General features: G+C 40.6%; 1 long non-coding RNA gene across 5 annotated transcripts in view; it reads right to left on the minus strand.

Annotated features, from left to right (window-relative positions):
- The window catches only part of LOC114895379, a 376,741-nt gene that overhangs the window by 15,108 nt on the left and 335,258 nt on the right, over positions 1-26,375 (minus strand). For 3 of the 5 annotated variants that reach the window (XR_003793521.1, XR_003793522.1, XR_003793520.1), the window contains exons 6-7: positions 10,400-10,610; positions 4,843-4,969 (exon numbers count right to left, since the gene is read on the minus strand). The exons of 1 other annotated variant lie outside the window; for it this stretch is intronic. This is a non-coding gene — a long non-coding RNA (uncharacterized LOC114895379). Of the gene's footprint in view, positions 1-1,661; positions 1,765-4,842; positions 4,970-10,399; positions 10,611-26,375 lie in introns of those variants that run through there. One more of the 5 variants, XR_003793523.1, reaches the window with a different exon arrangement.

The following is a 26,375-nucleotide window of genomic DNA, read 5'->3' on the forward strand; positions in this document are numbered from 1 at the left end:
AAAGGTGACAAAATTTTAGTTCAGTTTGGATTCGTTTATTTTATTTTGCAAATTTTCTTCACAGAATCTTTCAAACTGCAAGTTTAGTTTTCACTCAACATCTCAGCCTCTGTAGGCTGTCCCAGTGGAGGGCTCTCCACTACTCTGCTGAGTGCCCCAGGCCGGGTCTGTGAAGTCCCGTTTCTCATAGCCAGTCATACAACCTCCAGAAGCGCTTTCTCACTTAGAGGCCCGCATGCTTCTTCCTGGGCAAGGTGGCTGAACTGGAGCCCCAGAGCCAGGGTCTGTTCTTAGAGAAGGGGTATGGAATTCCCAGTTACCTGCTGTATAAAAAAGCATCTTTAGGAAAGATCCCAGTGAAATCCTGACATCCAAGCCAAGCTTTGAGGAATCTAAGGTGAAGCCATGAGGCTATCTGGGAAAGAGGGTTCTAGGCAGGGAGAACCACTGCTGGGAGCTTCTTAAGGAAGATGTGGGCCTGGCACACTTGAAGCTCAGCAAGGAAGCCAGTGTGGCTTAAGCCAAGGGAGCCAAGGGTTGGGATGGCGGTACCAGGGGGCATCACGCTGACGGCCCAGTAAAAACTGGAGGACTATGGCTCTGAGTGAGTGAGATGGGAGCCTTGGGAGGATTTTGGGCAGGGGCGTAACACGATATGACAAATGACACTAAACAAGCGTTATCACACTTGCAGTGAAAATAAAACACTGGTGAGGCACAGAGGACTCAACAGAAACAGGAAGAGCCACTGGGGACCAGCTTTTTCTGTGGCTTCATGATGAGATGGTGGGATGAACAGGAGACACATCTAAATGGCCGGTGGAAGGCCCCAGAACAGGATACTTTGTGGGATCCTAGAAGAAAACCCATGTCAGGTCAACCAGAAGCTTCAGCCAAGCTCTCACCCCATGCCCTGTATCCTCTGATTCCAGAAGAGTGTTCAGAAAGAAACATTCAGCCTGATCAATTTAACTAAAAGTAACAAGGCAAGACCACCTGATCAAAGACAAAGCCAAAAAGGAATAATAGTATCTTTCCACATTGGATCAGAGCAAAGAGAAGATCTGGGCAGAGCTCTCCATGTTAAGCGTGAGAAAAAAGGGAGGAAAATGGCATTTCAACTATGCAAGCATTCTAGAACACAAAAGGGAAAGGAAAGACAATCTGCAAAAGAACAATAAAAAACTCAGTATGGAGTCATTTATACAAGATGATGAAGCAATATGCTGGGTTGAAAAGGCAGATTACCAGGTTAAGGAAACAATTGCAGGTCAAAGCAGCATCCTTACGGATCAAACAAATAAATGTAAACCAGTGGAGAACAGACTAGGCACAACTAAAAATTCAAACAATGACAAAAAGAAAAGGCTTTAGCACCTCACAGTGAATGCAAAGGAAAAAGATAAATGAACAGATCAGCTACAGATAATGATAAATAGACTTCAAAGTTGGCCCACATAAAGAATCATTTATATTTTTTAAGGAGAGCAACTAACAAATGGGAGAGTGTTTCAGAAATGTCATTTCATATATATTTGTGATACTAGAAAAATACTAAATCTGCAAATCATAAGAAATTAATATACTAGAAAAAAACAGTACAATTTACAAGGAGGCACTGAACTTATCCTGATCAACATTACCTATAGCGGAAGACTTTATCCAGACAGATAAAAAGGGAGTGAGGTGGGATCCAGCTGGCCTCACACTTCACCACAGCAACATTCTTCGAGAAGAAATCAGATTTATGTCCCAAAGCCCTGACTAAAGGAAAATGTAATTCAAGAATATTAAAACTGAAGGCATTCTGAAACATGAAAGAACTCAGAAACTATATGAGCCCTCTTGCAAAATACACTGGAAGACTAATCCAATCGCAAGATGAACTTATTAAAACACACACATACACACACCTCTAGAGTGAAGAAGTTATAGTTCAAAGAACTAGTTATGGGGATCACATTCATTTAAATAAGGTTAAACAACAGCACAACAGCAAAATTTTTGATTGCTGAACACAATGTGTTATCAATCATTTTAACTTTAAAACTGTAAAAGTAACAAAACTCAGGACTAAAGAAAGGAGGTGGGAGAAAGCATCAGACGATGAATCGCTTATCTTTTTCTATTTTATTGAAGTATAACCGATGTACAAGATTATAGAAGTTACAAGTGTATAATATAGTGATTCATAATTTTTAAAGGTTATCCTCCATTTATAGTTACTAGAAAATATTAGCTATATTCCCTGTGTTGTACAACATATCCTTGAAGCTTATTTTATACATAGTAGTTTGTACCTTTTAATTCATTACCCCTCTATTACCCCACCCCTTTCCCTCTCCCCACTGGTAACCACTAGTTTGTTCTCAATATCTGTGAGTCTGCTTCTTTTTTGTTATATTCACTAGTTTGTTGTCTTTTTTAGATTCCACATAAGTGATATTATACAGTATTTGTCTTTCTCTGTCTGACTTTTCACTTAGCATAACGCCCTCCAAGTCCATCCATGTTGCTGCAAATGGCAAAATTTCATTCTTTTTTATTGCTGAGTAGTATTCCAGTGTGTGTGTGTGTGTGTGTGTGTGTGTGAATGTATATCTCACATCTTCTTTATCCATTCATCTGTTATGGACACTTGGGTTGCTTCCATTTCTTGGCAATTGTAAATAGTGCTGCTATGAACATTGGGGTACATGCATCTTTTTGAATTAGCATTTTTGGGTTTTTTCAGATATATACTCAGGAGTGGAATTGCCGGGGAGAAAATATTTGCAAATAATATGACTGATAAGGGGTTACTGTCCAAAATACATAAACAGCTCGTACAACTCAACATAAAAAAACCAAACAACCCGATTAAAAAATGGGCAGAAGACTTGAATAGACATTTTTCCAAAGAGGGAATGCAGATGGCCAAGAGGCACATGAAGAAATGCTCAACATCAATAATCATCAGGCAAATGCAAATAGAAACCACAATAAAATGTCACCTCACACCTGTCAAATGGCTATCATCAAAATGAACACAAACAGCAAATGTTGGTGAGAATGTGGAGAAAAGGAAACCCTCGTACACTGTCAGTGGGAGTGTAAATTAGTGCAGCTACTGTGGAAAAGAGTGTGGAGGTTTCTCAAAAAACACTTTATCTTTTACAGTAGGAGGTTATTTTTAATTAGTATTGCCTGAAAAATTGGAAGATGTATATTAAAAGAGAAAAATGAAACATTTGATCTCATCAAGTTTTTACTTAACCCTACTTAGAGAGATATTTGAGGAAATACTACCACTGGCAATGGAGGAAAAAAGAAACATGATCTAAATTTCAGCAGTTTCTTCAGTTTCACTTCAGTTCATTTTTCTTTAGTTACAATCAAGTGTAATTACACAACGTTTTTATTTTTAAAAAGCATTATGATCTCTAACTAGTTAGCTAGCTTTTTATCTACCTAACTAGCCTTCCATTCTTCCAACCCATCCATATACGCACAGGGATGTTTGGAATGATGTCCACCAGAGTTAATGTTGGTTATTTCTTGCTGGTGGAATTCTGAAGTGATTTGCTGATTTCTTCTTCACACTTAAAAAAAAATATTCTTTAAAATTATTTTATTATGAGCATTTATCATTTAATAAGAAATAAAGTTGTGATATTTTAAAATACATATGTTGGGAATTCCCTGGCAGTCCAGTGGTTACGACTCTGTGCTTCCACTTCAGGGGCACGGGACTAAGGTCCTGCATGCTGCACAGTGTGGCCAAAAAATATTATAATAATAAAATAAAATAAATATGTTTACTTAAGTCTTATATAGTAATAAATCAATATTTGATGGTGTTCTGAAATCAGAATTATTACTCAAGAGTAACTGATGTATTGAGGGTTTGCTATATATGCTGAGCACACTGTAAACGGGCCTCATATAGACAATGCTATTTTTTTTAAACCTCACAACTTCATGAGCATGTCCCCATTTTAAAGATGAGGAAACTAAATCTCATATATGTTAAGTGATGACATCACTCACTTCCAATCAGCTGAGAAGGAGCTCAAATCCATGTTCTTAATTCCAAGTCCATTCATTCCTTTATCAATTTTGTACAGAGGCCCCACTCTGTCCCACATATTATATATGCTCCACTATGGCACAATTCCTAGACTTCTTCCCGAGGACAAAGTTAAGCATTTCCTCTTTAGACAGTTAAAGAAAAGTGTATAAGAAAGATTTTACAAAAGAAAGATTCAGAGACCCTGATTCATAAACCATCCTGAAACGGTACCCTCTATTTAGCTTGCCTTTTATCTTCTCTTCTCTTTTATATTCTCTTTGGAGATGATATCGTGACTGATTTTACATATACCTTGCAGATTTATTTTATTTAAAATATAAAATATACTGAAATTGGGACCAGGGTGTTTGTGTATGATTCTTTCAGGTGCACATGGATGCCTTGCGTACTTTCTGTATGTGGCTATATTTCACAATTAAAAAAACAAAAGAATTTTACAGACTGTTAGCAAGGTTTATCAGCTTGTTTCACTCAATAAATTAAATTTTGACCTGTGATAAATAGTAAAACACAGATGATCAACCATATTTAGATAAATGTCTATAGGACTGTGTATTATTCACCTATTGCAATATATACAAAATACCCCCCAAATTACTACCTTAAGCCAGCAAACATTTGTTTATCCCACAGCCGCTGGGTCAGGGCACCAAGTACAGCTGAGCTGGCTGCCTCTGCTCGCTCTTTCTCACACACAAAAGCCAGAATTAGTGTGTTGATGGGGCAGCCATCATCAAGCTCAACAGGAGAGGAGTTGCTTCAAAACTCACCCATCTGGCTATTGGCAGGCCTCAGGTCTTTGCTGGCTACGGATCAGAGTCACCAGTTACTTAACCACATGGATTTCTCGATAGGTCTGCGCACAATACGCAGTTTGCTTCTTCCCAAATGAGTGATCTCAGAGAGAAAAAGAAAAGGAGACTCAATATGAAAGCTGCAGTCTTTTTATAACCTCATCTCAGAAGTTATGTTCAATTGCTTCTGCTTTATTCTGTTCATTAGAAGTGAGTTACTAAATCTAGCCCTCACTCAACGGGAGGGGAGTACACAAGGGAGTGAATGGCTGGAGGTGGGGGTCAAGCTAGAGGCTGTTTACCATAGGCAGAGACAAAAAAGCCATGAACAAAAACGGTAGCAGTAGCTGCCTCTAGTAGTGGATCGGAACTATGGGTGCTCTTAATATTATTTTTATTGTTCGCCTTCTTTTCTAAATTATCAATGGTGCAGAGGTAGAAATGGTTGAAAGCATGGGCTCTGTATTTAAATTCTGCTTCTGTCATTCACCACCTGGATAAGACAGAGCCTTACTAAGACTCAGTTTCCCCCTTGCCTACTTCTCATGCTCTTGTGCAGATCGACGTAATCTGTCTGAAAAGCACTCACAAGTAGCACATTTTAAGAGCTCATTAAATGTGGGCATTTATCACTGATGAGTATATAAGTTTTGAAATATGAAGAAGAAGGTGGGTAGAAGTTATAATAATACAAAAACTTATTATCCCATTTATGCTTACACTTATTTTCATTAGCAGGGGAGGGATACGAACACATAAAACACAGGAAAAGTGAGAGCAAATAGTATAAGCAAATGCTAAATTATGTAGATCAAACCACAAGTGAAGTCATTAAAAATAAAGGGAAAATGGAAGATGGAGCAATTGTGGAGAGGAATGCATTTCAGAAGAGGCAGGGCAGGCTGTGGAGAGGCTGATGGGCAGGATTAGAGGAGCTGAAATTCTGGTCAGTTCCTCATTTACTGAGTGCCTCCTCCATGCCAGCCACTGAAGATGCAGCGCTGAATAAGGCAGAATGTTTTCAGAAAACTCACAGTCTAGAAGGCAAGAACATCAATAAGAGATCCTTTCAAAGTATTTGGTGACTTCAGAAAGAGAAATGAGCATTTAATCAACAGCTATTTATTGAGCAACTACTATGTGCAGGCTTTATAGGAGATGCCAAAACCCACTGTCCCCAAAGAGCTCATTGCATAGTTCAGGAGATGGACAATTAAACAGGCAATCTCAAGGCAACGTAACAAATGCTGAAATGAGAAGAGCAACCTTTTTTTTTTTTCGGTACGCGGGCCTCTCACTGTTGTGGCCTCTCCCGTTGTGGAGCACAGGCTCCGGACGCGCAGGCTCAGCGGCCATGGCTCACGGGCCCAGCCGCTCCGCGGCATGTGGGATCCTCCCGGACCGGGGCACGAACCCACGTCCCCTGCATCAGCAGGCGGACTCTCAACCACTGCACCACCAGGGAAGCCCGAGCATCCTTTTTTAAAGAGATTGCATGACATGGAAGAGCAGAGGAGTGGTTCAGGGAGTCAAGGAAGGTCACATATAAGCTAAGACTATGTTAGCCAAGCCAAGCGTTTAAAGAGAGAGTTCTAATTGAAGGAACATCCTAAGCGCAGGGTTCTGAGACAGCGCAGAGAAAGATGACATAACTGGGAGACAAAAGGCTGGCAGGCTCAGGCAGGTTAATCAAGGCCAGATTATGGCGTATTCAGAACTGCAGACAACAGAAAATAGAGTGCACGCTTAAAATTTGCAGAGAGCAATGACATCGTGGAGGCTCTATTTAAGGAGGAACTTGTGTTTCCCTCAGAGGAAGTGTGGATAAGTGGTGAGCTCAGAGTCTGGAGAGGAGGTGACCTTGACCTCAGAGGTTCATTTCACCTGGAGTGTTCCTCTCAGGATGACTCCCTTAAATTCCAGTGACACCTGATCTGGAAGTCCATTGTAACTCCGTCTAAGCTCTGCAGAACCACATGATGCTTGAAGAAACAAGTAGTCTCACGCGTCACAGACAGTGCCAGAAAGAATGACAGAGAAGAGAGAGCTTTCAAAACAAATAAAAACACACCAGGACTCAGCTGGGGTCTTCGTGGAAGGCATATTCAATGGGGGACGTGCCTGCAAAAGCAGAATAGAGCCAGAAACAGGATGGGAGAAGTTCTTAGTTCCCACCATAGTGGCGCAGCCATCTGATTTTACTATTCTGGAGCAGGGTGACGTTGGGCTAATCCCCTAATCTTTTTGACCCAAGTTTCATGTCTGTAAAAGATAATAACCTCTATTTCAAAGGACTGCTGGAGGGATAAAATGAGATTATCTCTATGAAAGAACGAAGAGCAATCCAACGGTAAGGTAATTTTACTATTATGTTTAGATAGGGAAGAAAGTATAATTCTTAATGCTAGGACTCTGGAGTTTAAGCCTGGGTTCAAATCCCAGTCTTGCAATTACTAACTGTGTGATCTTAGGCAAGTTCCTTAACTTCTCTGGGTCTCCAGTTGCTTGCTCATAAAATGGAGAAAATAATAGTAGCCACTTCCTAGGTGTTTCAAGAGACATACATGATTAATTCATGTAAAATGCCAAAACAATGTAGATGTATAATGAACTCTCAATAAATATCAGCTAGTAATAGTAGTTGTTGTTATTGTTGCTGTAATAGTAGCACCAGTTGTAACAGTGTTAGTAGCAGTAGTATTTTTGGATTCTATGACCCTGATTTTTATGATACAGATGGGAATAGAAAAATAACATATTAATGCAAATGAGATTTAATTAGCACCTCAACGTAAGTTCATGTATTTTGTGTTTTTCAAATCTAATAGCAAGGCTGCAGCATTATTTCCAGATTAAATTTGAGGAAATAGACTTGAAGAAGTTACATGAATTTCTTATGATCACACACCCAGAAAAGGCTATGCAAGGAGTTGGCCTCAAGTTTCCTGATGCTAAATTCAGTGTTCTTTCTGACAAGCTGAGCTGTCTCTCTTTGCTAGGTATGGCATGCTTTAAAAATAATAATTTTCAGGCATCTCAGCAGGAATTTCCTTTAGGTTGAGCTAAAATCAAACTGTGTGGTATTAGCAAGTATTGCTGTTCTTTATACAAAGCTTTTGTCCTTTCTGGTATTGTCTTCCAGCTTTCTCCTCTAAGAAGAAATTTTCAATTAGCCATTAGCTTATGTCACAAACATTTGTTCTTAAATGCACACATTCATTCTTGTAAGTGATTAAGGATGGTGGGTATATAAATATATAAGTACATACATGACAAGCCAACCACGTACATATGGTAATTTAACTTTGAGATGACTGCCACGTTTACGCACTTCTGTCAGGCTGCCTACTTTTGATGAATGTGCAATTTCTTTCCCACAATTTTATCACTGCCAGTATTTAAGTAAATATTCTAAGTGCAGGACTAGAGAAAACCGTCTATGCCATCCAGATAATTTGCAGCTGGGAAAAATAAGCAATAGGGTTCTGTTTAGATTCTAAGTCTGGTAAGTTTTTGCTCCCCACAGGTATCCAGTGATTTGGAATGTGCCGCTACTCTATGACCACCCTGAACGCACCTGATCTCATCTGGAATGTGCCACTGAGTGAAATAGCACTGATCCCAGATGGGAGTATAAGATTTAGGATGAAGTTCAATCATTTGACTGAAAATTCCCGAGAATATTTCAGACATTATCACAGACTACGGAATTTTAGAGTTACTTAAGTAGACAGAGAGGGTACAACATCTAGCTAAGTGAGGTTAACCATGGATAAAAGAAGAGGAAGCACACTCCAGAAAGCAGGGACTGGATGAAAAAAATAGGATGGGTCTGTACAGGAACCCATAGGAAGTTTGGTGTTGCTGAAGACAAAATGGCAGAGATGAGGCAGAGGTGGGCAAATGTCAGGTGGTAGAGGGTCCTGAATGCTACACAAAGGGGTGTGGACTTTACCCTGAGGCCGTGGGAGGTTTTAGGGAAGAAGTGGCGCAGCCCATGTGCATTTCAGGTCAATCACACCAGTGGAAATATGAAGAGGATTTGGCAGGATGGTGTCATGTCAACAGCAGGCTGGAACTCCCAGCATTCCTTGCTCTTCACTCACAGCTGAATGTGTCCTGAAGCTTTCTGAGCACCACTCTCCTCCCTCCACAGCAAGGAGCCTTGGAGAGTGATTCCGGAAAGTCAGGAACATTCTGGGTTGTCAAAGTCAAAACTGAAAAACCATTCCTGACCAAGAGCAAAGTTGAAATGTTATTAGGCTTCCTAGAGGCCAGTGCTGAGGGATGGGAGCCCTTCAGATATAGTGTGAAACCAGAATTGAGACTCTGGGTGGCCATTCACTTTCCTAGTGCTTTGTTGCATCCTTCAGGGTGTTGGCTGGAGCTGAGTGACTGCACAACCGTGGGTTTTGCAAACCTGAGCTCCTAAGTTTCTTTCCTCAAGCTGCCTCTTCCCTGTACCTCATGCTGCAACTTCACCCTTCTATGAACCTCTGACATCTCAGGGTTTGAAGTAAAACTGAAAGTTCCAAAAGGACCACAAGAGACCTTTCCTCCCCAAACTTCTCCTGCCCAAGTATACCCTTTTCTTTTTACTGCATGTCTGTTTCACAGATGTTGGGTTTACTCTGAGTCTGAACTTTGTAGTGAAAGGATGTGATGCTTGGAGTCCAGGCACTTGGGTTTGATTCTGGTTCTGCGGCTTTCTGACCACCTGAACTGCCAATCCATTTAACACATTGAGTCCCAACTTTTCCATCTGCAAAATAGGAAATTAACTAGATGATGCCTGAGGGAGCTTTGAGCTCTCTAATATTCTGTGACTGTAAGAACATCCTGTTACCCATCATTGTCCTAGATGCTGAGGAAAAATTAAGTGAAACAAGCCCCAAGCCCACCATCACCTTCATAATATAGCCATGACACCGGTAATAGGCAGATATGCAAATGATGTTGTAGGCATATGCTTACAACATGGAAAATTCTTCAGCTCTATTGTCAAGTGAGGAAAAAGGCTACAAGGAAGTACAGTGTGATCTCATTTTTGTAAAATAAGTAAATACATAGAAAAAAATACCCAAAAGGTGATCTCACAGTCATTTCTGGTCATGAAATTTTCTGTGTTTTTGTTCTTGTTTATTTTTATTTTATGATTTTTTTACAAAGAAGGTACATTATTTTTGCAATAATAAAATAAATCATAAAATAATAGGAGTATTCTCTGGAGAATCATGGATCTATTGACCATTCTTATGAGGAATTAATGAAGACTATCCAGATGGCCTGACATTTATTCTAGAACGTGATGGTCAAATAAGAGTAACTCATTTCTCAGCAACCCCTCCATCCATCCCTTTCTTTTCTCCTGAGTACGTGATATGGTTTCTCATGAATAAGCATTGACCTCCGCCTCTAAAGTATACACTACTTGAAAGCAAAAGACAATTCTCCTGGTTCTCCAGTATCCTCTCTGAATAAATACCAAGCATTTGTCCCCCAGAATATACAGAGTAAATAAACTTGCACTTACGATGCGGATTTTGTTGAAGGCAGAGATGTTGATTTATACTCTGCTCATGCTTGTGCAAAAGTCCTCCATCTCTGGTTTCTCAGTGGTTGGTGCACCAGTTTCCCGAATCTAAGGTCATGAGTTTACTTCCTGCATCACTTAGCTTCACTGTCTTCTTCTGTGGCTTGGACCAAAATCCCAACAACATGTGGCAGTCACTGCACTGGGAAAGCTGAGTAGAGACAGAAAAATAAACCAGCAAAGTACAAGGGACCTAAGATGTGAATGGATGGTTCTATCCTATGAGGTATCGTGGAGTTATTGGGGTAGAGCAGAGGTAGAAGGAAGAATGGAGGGAAGAGAAATTAGGGAAAACCCCACTTCTTAGACCTAGGCTAAAACAAGGTGAAATCAATCTTGGGTAAAGAGCAGTTGTCTGCTGCACTGCATCTCTTTAAATACCGTCTATCTACATGCCAGCAATGCCCAGATTTATGTCTCTAGCCCAGACCTAGCTCCCAAACTCCAGATTAAAATTCAGCTCTCAACTTGATAGGTCCACTTGGATACCAAACCAACCTCTCGAACTCAACATGTCCTAAACCAAACTCCTGATCGTTCCTATCCAAGCTTAGGCTATTTGCTGCTTCTCCATCTCAGAAGATGGCAATCAGCTTTCCAGGTGCTTAGGTGGAAATCTAGGAATAAAATACAGATGGCCAAAAAGCACATGAAAAGATGCTCAACATCACTAATCATTAGAGAAATGCAAATCAAAAATACAATGAGGTATCACCTCACACCAGTCAGAATGGCCATCATCAAAAAATCTACAAACAATAAATGCTGGAGAAGGTACGGAGAAAACCCTCCTACACTGTCAGTCGGAATGTAAATTGATACAGCCACTATGGAGAACAGTATGGAGGTTCCTTAAAAAAACTAAAAATAGAGCTACCATATGAACTAGCAACCCCACTCCTGGGCATATATCTGGAGAATACCATAATTCAAAAACCACATGCACCCCAATGTTCATTGCAGCACTATTTACAATAGCTAGGGCATGGAAGCAACCTAAATGTCCATTGACAGAGAAACGGATAAAGAGGATGTGGTACGTATGTACAATGGAATATTACTCAGCCATAAAAAAGAATGAAATAATACCATTCGCAGCAACATGGATAGACCTAGAGATTGTCATACTGAGTGAAGTAAGTCAGGCAGAGAAAGACAAAAATCATATGATATCGCTTATATGTGAAATCTTGAAAAAAAGGGAAAAAAATGGTACAGATGGACTTATTCGCAAAACAGGAATAGAGTCACAGATGTAGAAAACAAACTTGTGGTTACCAGGAGGGACAGTGCGGGGGAGGGATAAATTGGGAGATTGGGATTGACACATAGACACTACTATATAAAGATTAGATAACTGATAAGGACCTACTGTATAGCACAGGGAACCCTTCTCAATACTCCATAATGACCTATACGGGAAAAGAATCTTAAAAAGAGTGGATATATGTATATGTATAACTGATTCACTTTGCTGTACACCTGAAACTAAGACAACATTGTAAATCAAGTATACTCCAATAAAAAATTTTTTAAATAAATAAAATAAAATCCAGGAATAGGAATTATCTGTGCTGTCTCTCAGACCCCACATTTGTCAGGAAATACTCTTGGCTCTATCGTCAGAAAATATTAAAATTCAGCCATTTCTCACCAACCCACCACTACCACTCTGGTCCAAGCCACCATTATCTTTCAGCTGCGTTACTGTAATAACCTCCTGACTTTTCCCCTCCTGCCTTAACCCCCTACGGTCTATTCCAAGCACAGCAGTCAAAGTGATCCTCTTAAGACACACATTATTTTATGCCTTTCATGCCCTGCTCAAAATATGGCACCGGCTCTCCGTTCCACTCAAATAAAAGTCAAAGTGTTTTGTAGACAATGGGTCTGCAGACCCAATGTGATATGGTTCCCATTAGTTCTCTCGCCTCATTTCAACCACTCAGCTTTCACCACATGGCTCTCCTTCCCACTCCTACACAATCACCCACTGCTTGCTATTCATGTTTGTGTACATCTTATCTAACTGTTGAGTAATAGGAATAGCTAATCGTTGAAATCTCATATTTGCGTAGCAGTTAACCAATTACTTCCATATATAATATTTCATTAAATCCTCACAATAGTGTTGTAAACTAAGTGTTCCTTTTCCCTTTTTACAGGTAATCAATTTGAGGTTCAGAGAGGTTAAGCACCTCACCAAGCTTCACATGGTGAGTAATTGGTACACTTGTATTCAAATATAGGTCTGTTTGACCCTAATGGGTGAAAAGAAGACTTAAAGTTGATTGATTCCTCTTAGATTAAGGTCCTTTACTTAATAATTTTATTTAATCTCCTTAATCTATCATCTTCTCTCCTTCCCTTAGGCCCTACTCCGTTACGCAAGGTGTCTTGTACGTAGCAAATGATCATAAAATGTTGATAAGCATCATTGTCGTCCTCCTCATCATCCTCATCCTTACATTACAAACGCTATCTTTTGAGTCCTTGCTTCAGTCTTCATGGGTCATGTTCCTTTTAGTTCTTCATTCATGAACTAAAGAAAGAGACTTGTGGGCAGCAAGTATGGATAAATTCGGTAGGCAATAACTGTCTGTGTTTCTTTTTCTTCTTTCTAAGAATTGCTACCTATTTGTTCCCACTGTCTGTGACCATTCCCAAAGAGACGCTTGGTTCATTGAGTTCCTACCTAATTCCCTTCCCACCAGCAATGCAGTTATTCAACTTGCCAATTGTCTGTTTCCAAGTGGCCTCACAGTTCGCATTTCTAAAAGTCAATATGGTCTAACTCATCATTATTCCCTAAATGGTTCACTTATATCCTGGGATATAATTCCTTTTCTTCCTTTTCAGAAAGTGTTCAAAGCTTGTTCAGTTATCTAGTCAACAAGTATTTGTTTAGCAACTAACATAGCCCAACCTCTGATATAGGAATTGGGAATAGACAAAGAGACAGGACCTTGGCCTTCTGATGGTATAACAATGGACAAAGATAGGAACTGAGGTAATTTTAATCTGTACCTAGGATATAAATATCTGAGATTTACCTAGGAGATCAATCAATCTCCATTTTACAGATTTTAAAACTGAATCCCAATTTTTAAAAACAGTTTTCAGTTTTTTATACTAATTATTTTTATCCCAACAGGCTTTAAGTTTTTAAAAGATCATGTACCCATTTTTTAAAATACTATTTTTAAGTGATTTTGATGGTTCACAGTTTTCTTAATTGAAGATGCCAGTTAAGGCTTCTAATTAGCATGAGGCTGTGTTGCTACACTAAATTGATTTCATTCCAGCAAAATTAGAAAAACTTGACATTTTGCTGAGCCTGTGCATTACTAATAAGTTTAAATATATTTTTTCTATTATAATCGCCACAATTTGTGTGTGTGTGGATTCCTGGGGATTCAGGGAGAACAGTTTAAGAAAATCTGCTAAGATAGGAGAATAATGATGCCAGCATCAAGACCAGGGCCCGAAGTCTTGTTGTCTACCCATATTTCTCCATTGATCATTCATTCAACAACCATTCCTTAAACCCCAGCTGTGCTCTGGCTTCTCTGATATGTACTGTGATACAAAGAGCTACAGAAGCTCTCAGATAAGAAGGAGGCTGAGAATTGTAGGCTTGTGAGCAGTGAACCATTCAAAGAAGTCAGACTAAGTGGAGGAATAGTGAACAGAAGTTTGGAAGAGGTATGAAGGGATCTGGTTTTAAGAATTTAACTCTATTTCTGCTTTGTTTCAGACCTTTTCTCTTTTGTTGTGTTTCTCCTTTTAATTATTGTTCAAAATTCTTTATACCAGCATGTCATAGTTTATTCAACTTGCCCCCATCATTAGATATTTGAAATTTTTACACTGTTAAAAATAATATGTATGACCTTCATTTATTCCATAAACACTTACTGAGCATCTAGTAAGTGTATGACACAATTCTCTCATATGTGTTTAGGAAGTTGATTCAGGCAGACATTCTGCTTGCAATAAGTTTTCAGCCTAGTAGAATATAGCTAGATCATTAGGTAGACCTGCTCATGCCATAAGAGGAATTGCACGAGTGCTGTAAGAGATGCCCAGTTACACTTCTAGAACAAATGATTCTATAATTCAGGGTCAGTGAATTATAAAAGACAGGAAGATTAAATTAGAATAGTTAGGGCAAATCATTCAATGTCTTGAGCTCCAAGTTAGAGAGCCTGTGCTACTTTTAGAGATCAGTGGGTTACCATCCATTAAGGCATCATAGAATAATGGTTAAAAGAGCACAGATCCAACAATAAAACGTTTAAATAAATCATGATATGTACAAATAAAGGAACACCTTGAAGCCATTAAAATAGTGGTAGAAGCATAACTAGTGGCTTGAAAAGGATTTATAATGCTATCTGCATAGAAAAGTCAAATCATAGAGCAATATATCCAGTATGATCCCAATTTTGTATCAGAAACAAAATATAGAAGAAAGCTGGAAAGACAAGCTCAGCAATTTCTTCCTGGTTATTTCAGAGTATAGGGATTATGAGGGATTTCATTTTCTTCTCTGTGTTTTGCTTTCTTTTTTCCATTTTTTCAACTGAGCACTTAATACACCCCTAATTGTTCAGTTTTTGGATTGTTTCCAATTTCCATTATTGGAAGTAATGGTTTGCTGAACATCCTTGTACGTAAATATTTGTATGCGTACCTGTCCATTCATGTTAAGTGGAATTTGGGATCATGAGGTGTGCCCACAGGACACATGTTAGTTTGGTATTTAAATTTTTAACTTAAAAAATAAAAAATACATGGACTCTGGAGCCCGACTCCCCATGTTTGAACGTGAACTCCACTGCTTCCTAGACTGTAACCTCCAGCAAGTTACAGTAGTTTTCTGTGCCTCGTTTCACTCTTTTTAAAATGAGGATATCAACTGCACCCTCCTCATGGGGTTGTTGGGAAGATTAGAGGCATTAATTCCTATAAGGGCTTACAGCAGTGCCCGGCATATGGTGAGTGCTTAATAAATGTTAGAAATCATGGATTTTTATTGTTGATAATACAATAACAAGTTTTCTTATTTTGTTTTTCCCTGGTGCTTTTTTTTGGCGGGGGTGGGGGGTTCATTTAATCTTTTCTATTAGGACAGTATCTCATACCTGCCAAGTAATCTTTTACTCTCATCATTTCTTCCTATAACCACTTTAGAAAACGCTTTTTAAGGATAATCCCCAGGTCACAGCATACAAACCATTTGTTCTTCTGCTCTTGATATGAAAACTTATTTTTTAAATATTCTTTCAACTATCCAAACACCAGTCACAACATACTTTGGCACGGAAGTTAGTTAGGATGTAGTTCTACAATGTCAAAATCAATTTTGAAAGAACACTGGGCTCCCTAAAGGATTTCAAGCTTCACTTTTCAAGGGAATATTACAGCTCGAACAAGCATTTGTTCCCAACATTTCCCTCTGGGGCCTTACTGAGACATCAGATGAAAGCAAGAGAAGGGGTCTTTTTTTTATAAAGTAGAAGACGCTCCTGCCAGAAGCAACTACTTAGCATGGGAGAACACATCCTTTAAAATGTGGGGGTTTTGCAGAGGATAAACCTATCACACAAAATGTTCTGTTAAACAAAGCCTTCCTTGCAACGTGAAGCTCCTTTAGGATCCAGACTATTCTATACGGTGGCAAAAGAAATAAGCCCTTTCCAGAATCCTTTGCACTTCCCTCCCTACATATCTGTAACTGATAGAAAAATAATACGTATGCCTCACAGGAAAGGAGTACTGCAATCAGGATACCTTGTGTTTAGACCCGCTCTGCTGCTAATTACATGGGTGACATTGCACTAACAGTTACAATATAACTTCTCTGAATTTCCATTTTCTATCTGTAGAAATGAGGCATAGAATCAGCTGATTTCCAAGTTCCTTTTGGTCCAGCATTCTAACTTGCTTTTCCTTCTTTTGTCATTTCCTTCCAGACTTGGCTCAGAATTAGGAATGCATTAAATATTACAGCAGAATTCCCCTTAGCGCTTGGAGAGTGAGGGTGAAAATTCCTAGGCTAATATTTTCTTCCTTAACACACAACCCATATTTACAAGAACCTATTAGGCGTCAGATACTGTTATGTGGTGGAGACACATCATGCACAAAATAGAAACAGTCGAAGTCCTTTGAAGTTTACCATAGCTCAGACAGTGAAGCAAGGGATGACAATTAAATTTGATAGGTGCTCTAACTTCGAGGATAGCCAGCTTTGAGATGCTGTGATTTTAAAGCTGGACCAACAGGAGAGAAGATTCTAATTGTACCGATGTGTCAGTTTCTTCAGTCAACCCTCCCCCTGGCCCTCCTCAAAATCTTTAGTCCAGACTAAGGAGATGTTCCTCCTCAGGGCTCCCACGGCACCTGTGCTTACTGCCATCTGATCCTTTAATACATTGCTTTCAAAAGGTCTGTGGATCTGTGTCTACCCCAATAGACAGCAAGGACGTCAAGAAGTAAGACGATTTTAATTTCATTTCATTCCTCCACCTACTTTAGCGTATAGCACAGTTCTTGATGCCTAGTTGGGGACCAGAAAATGTTTGTTGACAAGAATTAAGAAGTAATCCATTTACCATTTGAGAAAAGCTGTGATAGGTGGTGGGACTCAGGATCTAATTAGAGTCTGATCAGCCCGGGAGTCAAGGTCCATCTCTGGCCAACATAATACCGTCTTACATAGAAAATGTCCAAATAAAGGTAATTCTTTGATTATCTTCATTCTCATGTACAGTTTTCTTTTACTGCTCATGTATCTGTAATTCCCACGTTTAAAAAGCCATCTGGGAGCATGACATTAGCAAAGCTCTATGATTTCTCTGCAAGAGGTGAACACATGTACACACAGAATAACTTGACATTTCTCTGGCTTTTTCTGTTCAGCATTGGGGTCTTATCAGCAAGTGGTCCCTAACTCTCATTTCAGGGTGCACGTTTCTAATAAACTCAATACAAGTCCAAAGTTAACAAAAGCATTTTAATACAGCTCTAAAGTATTGGCACCACTGTGCTGATTGTCTAAAAGTAGACAAGCAGCATTCTGATGAAGTTCTGGGGTACCCCTGCCAGGCAACCTCTTTTGCCAGCTTGAATCAGAAGGAAAACTTTCTGAGTGTGCAGCTGGCTTGTTGTCTGGGGATCTGCGGGTGAGTTATCAGCTAACACCTTTGCTTCCTCCGCTACCTGGTCCTGATCCATCTTTCCTCTTATTTCTTCAGCTGCTCTCGCTCTTCAGAAGCTGAGTCTCTTTGTTCTCTCTGAAAGCCCAGCTCTCTTCCACCTCCTTGGCTTTGCGTGGAATGAACTTCTGGCATCAACGCTCTTCCACTTTCCAAACCATCTTCACTTATTCAAATCTTTCTCGTTTCCAAGGTCCAAATCACATAGCAAATGCTCCAACATGTCTTTTCTGATTGCTCCAGCTTAATATAGCCTTTCCCTCCTCTGAGCTTTATATGGAACCCTCTATTTATACATCTTCTTCTTATAACTTCCTGCCTGGTGTTCTGGGAATTCATGGACTGGCCTTATCTTCCCTGCTACCTGCAGGCTCACTGAAGGATGATTCATTGCTGTATATTCCCAGCACCCAGTACATAGCAGATGCTCCATACATCTGAGACTGTAGCGCGGACTGGTACTCCCACTCTTGGATTTCTCATTCTTCAAAATAATAGACGAAACTGGGGTTTGAAAGGAGTGAGGGAAAACTGAGAGACTTGGTGGCTATAGAACTTCCTCAGATTGCATCCTTTGTCCTCTCTGGTCTGCACTCAAGGTAGGCTGATTCTTGGATGGAAAGCATTCAATTCCAAGGAAACAGTGTGAAAGAAGGCATAAAGATGTGAGGAAGCACTGACTCCTGTAAACTGTGGAGTGACTTGAGTGCCGAGTCCACAGTGGAAAAGGAGATGTAACTGGAAAGGTAGAGAAATCTTCAGATGGAGAGCTACCCAAGGATGTTAAGCATGTGTGCTTCTGAAAGATGACCCTGAATGTGGTTTGATTAAAGACTAGGAAGGGGCAGGGCAACCAGCTAAGGGAAAGTTCATTGTGATTCATTGACAATACAATTTATTTTGATTTACCCTGGGGTGGAAGAAGAAGAAATGGTACATTTGGAGAGCATGCAAACACCTTTTTTACAATTAAAAAGACTTGCAAAAAACAAATGAGCTAACTGTACACGGAAGCCCTCAAAAAACCAAGGCAACACACAAATGTAGGATATGTATTTCCCCAGGCTAAGGGAAGAAGGCCACTTCAAATTAAGCTCTGTTTCCAGGCACATCATATTTATTCATTTTATTTGCACAGTGATTTACACCTATTTTTATTTGCAACATCCATTGTTCCCCAGAAGATGAGGAGGACAAAGGTACTACGGAAGCTGGCTGAGCTAAGAGAGGGGAGCAAATCACAGACCATTAAATTCAAAAATGTATTTTAAACTAACACAACATTGTAAATCAACTATACTCCAATAAATTTTTTAAATGTATTTTAAAGTAAAAAAATCCAAAACATACTTTTTTCTTTTAACTCTTCATACTCATGTGTCTTTGGGTAAATTTTGGTTCATTTCCGTCCTAGGATTAATGGCCGAATTCAAAGTAAATAACTAGTGTTCACTGAAAAAGGTATTTCCCTTCATCTTAGTTCCTTTTTTCTTCTGTTTTGGATATTCTGCCTTCTTGTGGCTGCCATTTTGAGAGTTCTAAAAATAATATGTAAAGAGAGATGATAAGTGGAGAGAAATTCGAGGGGAGGAAGGAACCCAGAGCCGGTTACCTTGAATCGTGCCCTTCTTCCCCCTTCACTGGGCAGAGCACTTGACGAAGAGCCACAGGACTGACTTTCTTGTCCAGGGTCTTTTAGGAATTCTCTAAAGTCCATTTTCCTATATGATAAGTGGGATTAACAATAATAACAGCTAACCTTTAGAACCCTTTGCTCTATAATATATCTCAGGGGCCAGCAGCTATAGTTTGTAGACCAAATCAACAAATCCAGCACACCACTTGTACAGCCAAGAGCTAAGAATGATTTTTACATTCTAAATGATGGGGGTGGGAATCAAAATAATAATGATGTTCTGTGACATGTGAAAATTATGTGAAATCTAATTTTGGTGTCCATAAATAAAATTGTATTAGCATACAGACATAACCATTCATTTATCTATTGTCTACAATGTGTTCCACATTGTCTTAGTTCAGGCTGCTATAACAAAATACCATAGACCAGTGACTTAACAGAAATTTATTTCTCAAGGTTCTGGAGACCAGGAAGTTCAAGATCAAGGTGCTGGCAGATTCAGTGTCTGGCGAGAACCCTCTTCCTGGTTCATATACAGCTGTCTTCTCACTGTGTCCTTACATGGTGAAGAGCAGAGAGAGATTAATTCTTTGTCTTCTTATAAGGGCACTAATTCCATCAGGTGGGCCCCATACTCATGACCTCATCTAAACCTAATTACCTCCCAAAGGCCCCACCTCCAAATACCATCACATTGGGCGTTTAGGGTCTCAACATATGAATGTTGGAGAGACACAAATATGCAGGTCATAACACACTGCAGTGGGAGAGTTCAGTAGCTACAACAGAGGCCACATGGCCTGCAAAACCTAACGCGTTTACTATCTGATCCTTTACAGAAAATGTTTGCTGACACCTGCTCTATGCTTTCCACAGTCGTACTAGTGAGTTTCCCCCATTTTCCCATTTTACAGGTGAGGAGACTAGGAAAGACAGTGATTTCTCTAGTTAACTATTACACAGGTAGGAAGTGGACTCAGAATCCATACCACCCAGGTAGTCAGACTCCAAAATGTTCATTCTCCTACTCTATACAATGCTGTCTTCCTACTCTTCTGTGTTGTTCCCCAAAGCAATCATTCAAAATCCCTTGAATGAGTTTGAAGTTGAAGTCCATGGGCTCTGAGAAGTCTTTCTCCACTACTTCAGCCCCTATGACTCATTTTCTCTTCCTAAATTTTCGTATCACTTTTGGTTCCATTCTTGGTGGCTCTTAGCCTCCCACTGCAGTCACTGTGTTCCTCTCCCAGTAGATTGTGAAACCCATTGAGAACAGGTGACATGCCTTTATTCTTACACCCCTGCCATTAGCACAGTGCTGACTTGTGACAGGAGCTCGAAAACTGCGAGCTGATTGAACAAATGTGACTTAATAGGTGAGCATGACTCTTCTCCCCTCTACTGAAGTAAGAACATTTGGGACAGGGATCAAAACCTCAGCTTCCTATGTTTCTCCCCACAGGGAAGAGAACAATTCTAGTTCCCAGTGGTCCACTATTAGAGAGTCCCTGCACTGATTGAAAATGAAATGAAAGATGTTATAACCCTCGTTTATTGACAAAGGTGTTTGACCCAATCCACTGAGAGGGACTGCCTGCTTTGGGGCCATTTCAGGGTTTTCTTCTCAGTTCATCCTTCCTATTGCTAGCCGGGTCATTTCTCTTCTCTCTTCAAGAGCCTTTATTGACTCACCATTATCTACAGAATCAAGTCCAATTTCCTCAGCTCGGCAATCAGAATCCTCGTGCATTTGAGCTCAACCAACTCTCCAGCTATGCCTTTCCCTCTGTTTTCTCACATCCTAGATTCCTCAATATTCCCCACACCGCTATTCTCATCCTGTGACCATGCCTTTTGACCATATGCTGTTTCTCACCCACACGTCTCCATCCACCAATATCTTCAAACGCTAAATGCCATGTTGAAATGCCACCTCCTTGAGGACAAGGAATATGCCTCAGTCATCTCCACTTGTCCTATAGTGTCCTTAACCCAGCAGCTGCACACAGTAAGTGCTCAATATTGGCTTGTTTGCTGTGAGGTTCCAATCCTTTATCCATCTACCTAATCTCACCTGGATCCTTTATGGCTAGATAGGGGTAGGAGCACCATGTGAGGGCAGGGAAAGGAGCAAAGGCTTCTGTGTCTTCCTCAGGCTCATTCACTCATTTCATCCAGCATTTATTAAGCACCTACAATGTGCCAGGCAACATGCTGAAATTTTACATTTATTATCATTCTGTCACTTACATTCCCATGTGAGAGGTACTGTTATTAGTTTCGTTAGGCAAAAAAAGAGAAACCTGGGCTCAGAGAGGTGGTACAATTTGCCCAAGGTCACACAGCAAATTTATGTCTGATCATAGAACAAAACCTATGGTCTTTCCATTATATGTCATCACCCTAAGACAAAAACCCTGACAGCAAGGAGCTCATAGACTTAGAAAGGATTTGAGTTTTATAGGCTGTTCATTGATATATTCATCCATTCCTTCTACAAATATCGCACCAGGCATCAGGAACACAGCTGTGAAGAGCAAGCAGGGGTCCTGCCATCTTGGACATTACATTAAGTGGGAGATGTGTAATAAACAAAGAAATAAACAAAATAATTATAGACTGTGATAAGTGCTGGGATGAAGGCCACCATTTGCAGTAGACTTAGGGCAAGGTTCTTTGAGGAACAGACGTGAAACTGGAGACCTCAAGAACGAGAATGAGATTCGTAATGGGCCAGGAGGAGAGTTTTCAAAGTAGCGAGAACAGCTAGCGCAAAGGCCCTGAGACTTGCAATACACTGGGCTGATTCGCAAAACAGAAAGGAGGCCAATGTGGCCCAGCAAGAGAGATGGGGGTGATGCCAGGTGAAGTTGGAGGGCTGGAAAACCGCCATGTGACTCCATGTTGTAGAAAGAAGCCGTCCACCCGATGTGATCATAAGCACTTTGCGATGGTAAACACCCCACAAAGGTAACTTATCAGCACAGTTCTAAAAACTCGAATCCTGGTGTGTCATTCATCACATTTTTAGATTTTAGAGAGGTAATGTAGTGAGTATAGAGAAGTTATGAAATACCTGAGCAGGGACTAGGGTATACCCCATAACCAAACACATTAATATTTCTGCAGTGAAGCATGTGAACACCCACACTAAGTGGGATAAATAAAGGGTACAGATAACTTCGTGGCAATTCAAGGCAAGTGTTACTGACAAATAAGTTTGTCAGCTCAGTTTTTACCCAAAATGGGTTACAAAATTTTGCTTTTCACAGTATATTAGATTTCAAGGTTATACATAAGGGACGGTGAATTGGTGTCGGTCTCATCCCTGCTCTTCTCTTTTCCTGTCTCTGCCAGAAATGCTCCCTGCACAGCTTCTTGGGCCCTTACCCACCTTGTTAATCTTCAAAGCCCAGGTCAGGTGCCACCTCTGAGAATCCACTCCTGCACCCCATTCCCAGGGGAAGTTAATTTTTCTGGCTCCTAGCTTCTTCTGTACATTGCACGAATAGCTGTTGCCTTGTCGAGCTGTACCGTAAGTCTGTATCTATAGCACTGAGCCCTTGAGGGCAGCAAACACGTCTCACTCACCCTTAGTCTCAAGACTGAGCACGGTGCTCCACTCAAGATGTCGTTCAAACATTGCTTGCCGAATTGAGCTCACTGACCTTCCACCAGGTCTCCCTTCCTTTGGCATGATTCTTCATCAACAGCGTCCACACACTCTCTGTTTTATCTGGATAAGACAACTGCTTTGACTTACTCAAAAATTCGGCTGTGGGGCTTCCCTGGTGGCGCAGTGGTTGAGAGACCGCCTGCCGATGCAGGGGACACGGGTTCGTGCCCCGGTCCAGGAAGATCCCACATGCTGTGGAGTGGCAGGGCCTATGAGCCATGACCACTAGAGACCCTGGCTCCTTTATTCAATGGCTCTGACATTTTCTAGGACCTTGGAGTTTCCACTGGACCCTCTGCATCCAACCAGCAGGCAAAGGATGGGAGAGAACATGAGAATTTCCTGGCAAGGACGACAGATCTGAAAGTGATATTCACCATTTCTGCCCATTTGTTATTCGCTGTAACTTGATTACACAACCACATCTAACTATAAAGGAGGCAGGAAATTTCATCCAGTGGTATGCTCAGAGGAAGAGGAAGGAGGTCTAGGGAGTGTCTGGCTAGTCTCTGAAACAATCTCCATCAACAAAACTTATTTTTCAATGGGAAAAATAACCTATTTTCTGTTGAAAGAAGGCAACCATCTAATAAACAACCATTTTCTTTGACTCTAGAGTCAAAATCCTAGTGCAGTCCCTCAGTGATCACCCGGGCAGTATCCCATGATGATGACATATTGCAAGAATGCTGTACGTTCAGCAAACCCTACAACACGTCCAGTGCCTCCCTCTCATCATCTGTGGATTACCTCCTTAGAATTCTTCCCTTCTATCACACATCTTTTTGGATGATCTGCTTCTTGTCCAAACCCTTTGGATAACTGGGTCCATTTGGTCCGACTGGAAGGCAGAGAAGCAAACTGACCTCAGTGACCTTTTCCATCTAAAAGAGTGACGGATGTGTAAAGAGGCGGAAAACATAGGAAACCCAAGAGAGCAAATCATAATTCACTGAGGAGGTAAAACAAAGGAAGTTCATGTGACTTATTCACACACAGATTTTTTTTAATTGTCAAATGAGGAACTCTACAAACCTGGGTGGGGTTTTCAACATGATTGGTCTAGCTGAAACAGAGGGGGAAGTGAAAGTCAAGGGACAGAATGGAACATTGATTTGGGGTACAAAACCTACACTATCACAAATGTTTGGGTTTGTTTTTCAAACACCTTAAGATCTGTGTTGCAAAGAGAAAACCTCTGACAATCTGGTGGGTGGCCATGAAAACGTACCGCTCAACTCTTCTGCGATGAGAAGCATAGTTGACTAAATGCCCTGTCGCTGGGCCCGCTACTGCGTTCGTGCCAAGACCACACACCCCACCCCCAAAGGATGCTCCCTGCAAATGACTGAGGATGGCAAGGTGACTAGCCGTAGCCCATTTCTGCAGGACAGAGAACTGCTGTCATGGGCAGCTTGGGCTCAAGGACTCCCACTGGCTAGCCAAATACTAGATTTTAGATGTGCACTCCGATGTGAGATTCTTTCTCCCCAATTCCTCCTTCCCCCTCTCCTTTCACAGGTGTGAGACTTGCACTGGGGTCTGAAAGCTCTCCCTGCCTCCTCTACTTCCTCCTCTTTCTTCACAGGTGTTTCCTCCAACAAATCTCTTGGGCATTTCTTCCTGTCCTAGTGTGTGCTTCTCAGAAACCAAACTTCCACATTAGTCCATTCAGAGTTCCAGGTGATCCAGTCAGAGATATTTTTTAATAGCTCCTCTTACATTTAGTGTGAATTTTATCCAGAAAGTTGGAAAGAACTGATCATAGAAAGACAAGTGTTCTCACAGTCCTTCACCCAAGGAATTTCTGGCATCTGAAGAAACTCTCCTCTCAGACCCCGCTGAGTAACAGTAATAATAGTTACCACAACAAAGTCCTCTCATCTTTACTCTGCAGTAACCAGCTAAATTATATGGGTGGGTACTAAATTCTCACTTTAGAGGTCAGAGGTCCTAGAATGCTGAGGTGACTTGATGAAGTGACCATGCGTTAGTGGACAGCACGGTGAAGACCGACATCGTCCAGCCCCTGGTCCTCTATGTCTCCCATGCTGCCACATTACATAACCTCATCTTTCACACCCAACCGCAGGACGGAATCAACTCAGGAAACCTGAAGTGGCCAGTTGACTGACACGATTAGCCAACTCAACCTAAAGAAGCTCATTTACGCAGAACAAATAGACGTCAATTCCATGGGTATTTTTCAACCACCCTTAGCTGACTGGTCAGTCACTCTCAGGAACCTGAAAGGCCCCGTCAGGTTCTGAATATAACCCCAATGCCCAGAACCACGCCAACAATACAGATGTATTCTTTGCCTCACAATTATTGGACGGACATTGGGGTTTCCCAAAGAGCAATATCTGTTTTTCAAATATGACAAATTTACAGCTGTCTTTGTAAAAGCTGCTCATTTCAATGGCAGACTGAAGACCATAACATGTTGTGGCAAAAAGCAATTACCGATAATAGCATTTATTGCACCCGTACTTTGCTGCAAACACTGTGCCAGAACACCCTCAATTATTGCCCCATTTTGCAAATGAGAAAATTGAGGCTTGGAGATATTAAGCAACTTACTCAGTGAGTCACAGCTAGTAAGTGATAGAGATGAGATTCAACTGAGATTAGACAATCACTCTATCATTCTATCTCCTTCCCAAGAATACTCTAGAATGAAGCATAAAAGTGCCCATTTTGACCCAATAATGGGGGGCAAACAAGACTGAAATCATGAAAAATCCAGGAGAATCACCTACTTACAAGAAAATATTTTCTACTCCTTCATTCAAACTGGATGAACTAAGTGATACCTAGAGGGGGTGCTTAGACACTTTGAGCTATGAGCTCAGTGGAAGAGGTTTATAATTATCTCATTAAATGCTTAATAAAGTAATGTTTCCAAGGTGCTTGGTGACTTCAAACCCTCTCTCTGTAATAGTTTCTGCAGATCTCTGTGATTTTGTTGACATTCTAATAGATGAGCTTGAAAAGCCATAGGAAACTGCCCAGAGAGAAGATGAAAGAGAACAAGGTACCGTGATTTTTCATTTTGCCGAGAATGGTCTTGGTCATACCCGTGCAAGCAGGCCTTGAATGTCCTCTCCTTGACCACAATGATCAACCCACACCAAAGGCTGCAAATGAGCACTGTGATAGGTCAGATTCATTTCTTACCATGTTACCAAATTTAGGAGGGCTCATCTTCAGACAGGAAGAATAGCTCCAGGACAGCCAGACTCAGAGAAATGAGGAAACCAGAATAAATGAGAAAAAAGGCCAACCTAGTCAGTATATTCATCCATTACTTTATTCATTCCCCAACAAATATATATTGAGTGCCTGTTTTAGGTCAGGCACTGCATTAGGAACTGT

Source organism: Monodon monoceros, unplaced genomic scaffold (assembly GCF_005190385.1).
Source record: "Monodon monoceros isolate NGI ecotype Baffin Bay Population unplaced genomic scaffold, NGI_Narwhal_1 Super_Scaffold_14, whole genome shotgun sequence".
Taxonomy (NCBI): domain Eukaryota; kingdom Metazoa; phylum Chordata; class Mammalia; order Artiodactyla; family Monodontidae; genus Monodon; species Monodon monoceros.